This window comes from Eurytemora carolleeae, unplaced genomic scaffold, assembly GCF_000591075.1.
Source record: "Eurytemora carolleeae unplaced genomic scaffold, Eaff_2.0 scaffold5, whole genome shotgun sequence".
NCBI classification, from domain to species: Eukaryota; Metazoa; Arthropoda; class Copepoda; order Calanoida; family Temoridae; genus Eurytemora; species Eurytemora carolleeae.
The window spans coordinates 279,611-285,610 of NW_019396741.1; positions in this window are offsets into that span (position 1 = coordinate 279,611).

Below are 6,000 nucleotides of genomic sequence, written 5' to 3' on the forward strand. Positions count from 1 at the left end.
TTAAGTAAAAACTTTAATACCATATTTTGATGCACTTTTTCGCGTACATTATATAATTAGAATTCCACAAAAAATGGAAAAAATAATCTGCATTCGATTTTGTGTCTTCTCTTTGTTTTTTCTTGTACACCCTGTATCTTTATATGTACACTAGCTGGAGTGTCTGGGCGTTACCCGTCAAATTTTAAAAATCTAATTTTAAAAAATAAAATTTCGAATTTAAAAAAAAATTTATTTTTAATAAAACAAATTTGAATAGAAAAATGTCAACCAATTTGGTCCAGCCGTTTGGCAATTTGGCAAATTTGGTTCAGCCATATAAATATATATACTAATATATAAACGAACAAGGTACTAATGCAAGGAAAGTTAATTGCGTATACTCTGCGTACATATTGAAACAAGTTCTCTCTGGGCGGAATTTGTAAACAAGAGTAGATGCATCAGTGTTCGTCTAGATCAGAGGAGGATAAAAGCATTAAATTTTGATAGTTTTGATAATTCACATAATAGTTTCCTATGACCAGAATATTTCATAGATTATTTGTGTGATTTCATGTCAGGCTGTAACATCCGTCTTGTGTTTACTTTTCCGCCCAAAAACAGTACATTGCAGTTCCAAAAATGCGTACACCTCTGAAATAACTTTCCTTGCATTAGTATACCTTGTGAGCGAAGAGCTTTATTATAACGATAGATAGTATTTTTATATTGACCTCTCCTGCAGCACGTGTTGATGCTATGGCGTATGCAAAATACGAATTCATTTATCAACCCAGACCAAATTAGCTAAACAAATATCAGTTCCGCCATTTGTGCCTATTCTTAAACTCTCATTAGTACATGAGTTATCTATAGAGGCGCAACCTGGATATTTTAAAGGGGGGGGGGGTGTACAAGTAAAATACACAATTATGAATTAAATACTGCTGACATAATTTCACGTAACCCTCCATTAAAATGAGTATTTTTTTTCTAGCTTGAAAATTGTTTTTTTTTCTGGCAATCAGCCAGCCACAAGAGAAACCATAAATGAAAATAATCAATTTTCAAAAGGAAGATAAAGGATATCATTTATTCTTGATCAAATTAAGCATTTTTATACTTTTGTGAATTGAACCTGCTACTTTATAAATGGAGGGTCACTTGAAATTACTTGAATTTCCCTACCCCCGTCATTTTCGGGTTTAATGATTAAATCTAATTTAAGTTTTATAATTAGAACTCTATCTTATTGTTTGTTTGTTTTCATCTATGTTATTGTTTACAAACTTAATTATTTGTTTTAACACTAATCTAATGTCTGATCATGGGCCTACTCATATTGTCCGTATAATCTCTACTCCCCACCTTAGCTCTATTTCTTGCAATAAGATCAAATTGCACATATTTTTTTATTTTTTTATAGTATTTGCAAACAAACCCTTTAATTCTAAATTAAAACTTTTGTATCATTTAAATTGGATTAGAATAAGATTTAAAAGAAAAGGGAAAGTCGTCTTCCAATAAGTGTTGTTAATAATATTCATGTAAACCAAATTATGAACAAGAAAATGAACATTGAAGAAACAAGATAATTTTAATTAAATAAGATGAAGCACGCTGACAAAAATAAGCATAAATTAGAATAGAAATGAACATTACTCACGCGCATACATCTCGTACGCGCATTATTACAATTATATAATTATATCCTAGCTCATTTCGCCCTTCCTTTCATGTGTATATTGCAACCTCCCTCCCCCATTTATCTGCAAATTCCGTACAAATGTTGCAACATCCTTTAGCCGTGCAAATTCAAGTTTTTTTTTCAAAAATCTAATTTGATTACCTAAATTTATAATTTAGATGTTTCTCTTTAGAAATGACCTGCGGATTTATTCTACACAGACAAATTTTTTGCATTTTTCAGGATAAGAAAACGATGATATCATCTTATAAGGGTTTGGCCGCCATTTCTTAAAGAATTAAAAAAGGATATTTTCAATAGAAGTGAACGGCAAATATGCCATAAAGATTAGGAGTTCGGAGATTATGTTTTCGATTCCCTTTGAAAACTTTACAAAGAACTATTTTTAAATGTCTCAGAAAAAAAATTTATTTTGATCCAATGTTTTTATCAAGTCTTTGTGCCATGTTAAATAAAACATGTAAGTTATTATGTTTGTTTGTCAATTGTTTATTAATATGTTGATTGTTTATATGTTGGTAGTTTATATTTTAATTGTGTATATGTTGATTGTCTATATGTTAGTTATTAATATACTGGTTGTTTATATGTTGGTATAGATAGTATGTATTTTGGTTGCTTATTTGTTGGTTGTTATTATATTGCTTGTTTATATGCTGATTGTTTATAAGTTGATTGTTAAATTATATGTTGGTAGTTTATATTTTAATTGTTTATATGTTGTTTGTTTATATGTTGAATGTTTATATGTAGACATACAATCAAGGTTATAATGCAAGGAAAGTTATTTCAGAGTTGTGCGCATCTTTTGTACTGTAGTGTACTGTCTCTGGGTGATAATGTAAACACAAGACGGATGTCGAATCCTGACGTGGGATCTATATTTTACGTAAAAATCAATGAAATATTCTGGTCATAGGAAACTATTATGGAATTATCAAAATTATCAAAATCTAATGCTTTTAACCTCCTCGGATACTAAAAGAATACTGATGCATCTATTCTTGTTTACAAATTTCGCCCAGGGAGAACTGACTTCAATACGTATGCAGAGTATACGCAACTGCAATTAACTTTCCTTGCATAATAACCTTGCATACAATCATATGTTTTTATAAGAGTGTTTATACAACAAATGACGTAATAGTTTGCTTTTTTATGACTTTTTAATCCTTTTTGAAAATCTATCAAAACAAATATAAAAAGTATTACCAACCTCTTCAATTCGAGTAAAGTTATTTCCATTGTAAAATGTCAAATAGATGTTAAACGTTTGTGTTTTATTGAAATAAAAAAGATGAACTTTCCCCCGTAAAATTTACATAAAATGCACTCCACGACTAAGTTTAAATAGATTTGGAATATTTTACCAGATTAAATACAATGTTTTTGTTCATTTATCACATTATCTAAAACCGATTGTTTAATGATTGATTGATTGGTTGATTGATTGATAGGTCCTAAGGATGGTTTATGTTTAGTTTACTTTGAACCGCTGCAAGTATAAGACGTGCGGTGTATTTACTCATCCTAACCTAGCCAAGCACAGGATACACTTATTGTTCAAAGGTCGCATCCTCCCCTCCCCCCCCCCCCCTCCCAACACATATATACAAATACAACCCCGTATTGGATCCCCCCTCCCATTATTTCTTCCTGAAACGTCCCTCCATTTAATCACACCTCTCTTAATAATCTCTTTCACGTAATCTAAGTGATTCTATATTTAACGAGATTTATATCTCACTAACAATGATACACTTTAAACCTTAGATTGGGCAATAACAATGAAAATATGCCTCCGTTTTCATCTCAAATTTTCACAATTTTTCCGTTGTGGTTTCTATGCTAAAGTGATTTGCTATTCAAGCTCCAGAGACAGAAAAAGAAAGTGTCAGAATTTAACAATTTTCCAGAATTTTTTTTTATGAAGGGTCAGGTGAAATTGCGTTTTCACTCATAGACGTAGTGTAAAAGGAACTGTAGGTAGACGTAGTTTAAAGGGACTGTATGTAGACGTATAGTTTAAAGGGACTTTAGGTTGACGTAGTTTAAAGGGACTCTAGAAAGACGTAGTTTAGTTAGTCAATAGAAGCTGATTTTTGAGAAATGTATAATAAGTCAGCTGATTTTTGAGAAATGTATAATAAGTCAGCTGATTTTTGAGAAATGTATAATAAGTCAGCTGATCTTTGAGAAATGTATAATAAGTCAGCTGACTTTTGAGAAATGTATAATGAGTCAGCTGACTTTTGAGAAATGTATAATAAGTCAGCTGATTTTTGAGTTCAGTTTGTGAGCTACGTACACTCCAATTTTCATCAATTTCACCATCATTTTAGAGATAAACACATGGAGTTTAATGGTTTAATTATAAGGTACCGTTGTAAATCAGACACTACCTTCTTAGCTTTGAGCGTCAGTTGAAACTACACTAATAATTAATTTGTCAACCTAATTTAATATAAAAATTACCATGATTGACGATAATTATAAAATTTGAAATTGTTTAAAACATTTCTATTGTGGTTCACTGCGATTTAATAGTCTCATGCTCTCAAGCTTAAATTATTGAGAATTTTGCCAATTACTTCTAAAAAACCAAAGCTAACAGCAAGTGTTTTACAGTGCTAAAATGTACATGTAAAGGGCTACAGAAAAGCATAAGTGAGTTAGAGCGGTAAAATCTAAGCTTAGGGCGTTGCGACACTTTAAAGTCAACCCTGTCTTAAAAATTGATGAGACTGTTTATAAGCAGGCTGAATCTATGTGGGTTGGGGGTACTTAAAAATTGATGAAAGGTAAAAAAATACTTTGTAACATTTTTGCATGAAATGCTATTTCTTATCCAAATAAAAAAGCATTGACAATTTTCCATGACTTTGTGTTTACATACAAGCATTTTTAATTTTAATAGAACTTTTTAGAAAAGAAATAAAATTAGTATTATTCTACAAAGACCCTTGGTCAGTGATGAAATATTCTCCCTCTAGCTAAACATTTCAGTTAATGTTGTTGATCAATTTTTAATATTCTTAAAGTGTTTGTGTACAGTTTTTAGTCTTTTCTGTCAAAATATATATCTTATCTTTATGCTTTTAAGTTAAATGCTTGAGTTTGAAATAGATATGACTAACATTTAAAGGGTGAGTTCGCGAAAAATGACAGGGTGTATAGGCTTACGGCGAAAAATAATCGCTTTTGATCTCTACTAATCTTACTTCCAGCTGTTGCGTCTATAAGGAGAAAATTGTTAAAAACGACTTGTATCGAAGAACGTACATTCATACAAATTGAGAAAGTTGCAACATACAACTCGGATCGTAAAAAAATCAATTTAGATCAAATAAATCATTTAGATATTAAAACCTATAGTCATCGATTATTTTTTGACGCAATCTTATATAAAGTTGATATTTCATAATATTTTTTATTTGTTTTATATACATAGTACAATGCACTTAATACAACGATTTTTTTTCCTGCTAGGTGTCTCTGCTACATAGAATCATTAAGAGCATCGAGTGCAGAGTGCCAGAGACACCTGGTGGACAAACTAATTGCTGTTTAAGTGCATTGTATATAAAACAAATACAAAATACTATGAAATATTAATTGTAAAAAAGGACCCGATCTGTTTATTCATAAAAATATTTTGTCAAAAGTAATTTAAGTTTTTAAACCTGATTATATTGTTATATTTTCTAAAACCGCAAAATGAGATTTCTACCAAGCTGAATGTACAAATCAGTATATAGTACACTCTGAGAAATGACAAATTTACTTCTAACAAATTCAACTTAGTAGCATCATTCGTCAAATTTTGTTAGACATAATTTATCACTCTTAGGGTGTTACCAAAATTGCTTAATTTAAAAAAAATATTTGGACTTTTTGAAGAAGACAAATCTCCAAAATCAAAAACGTTCAAATACCAATCCTGGTTTGGAATCTATATACATTTTTTTATATGACAAATAAAAGTTACAGAAAACAGAGTTTTGCTAAATAATTCAGTGAAACATCGTCCTTTAATGTTCTTTAAAAATTTCAAATATAAGTTGACATTTTGTTTTATAATCATAAAAAACACACAATCGACCATTTAATCATTGTTTGGGGCGTGTACTATAGAGTTTTCTAATGTTTTATCAAATTTATATTCTGAACCTTCTTGTTTACATCTACTTCTTTTTTACATCTAATTCTTGTTTACATCTACTTCTTGTTTACATCTACTTCTTACTTCTTGTTTACATCTACTTCTTACTTCTTGTTTACATCTACTTCTTACTTCTTGTTTACATCTA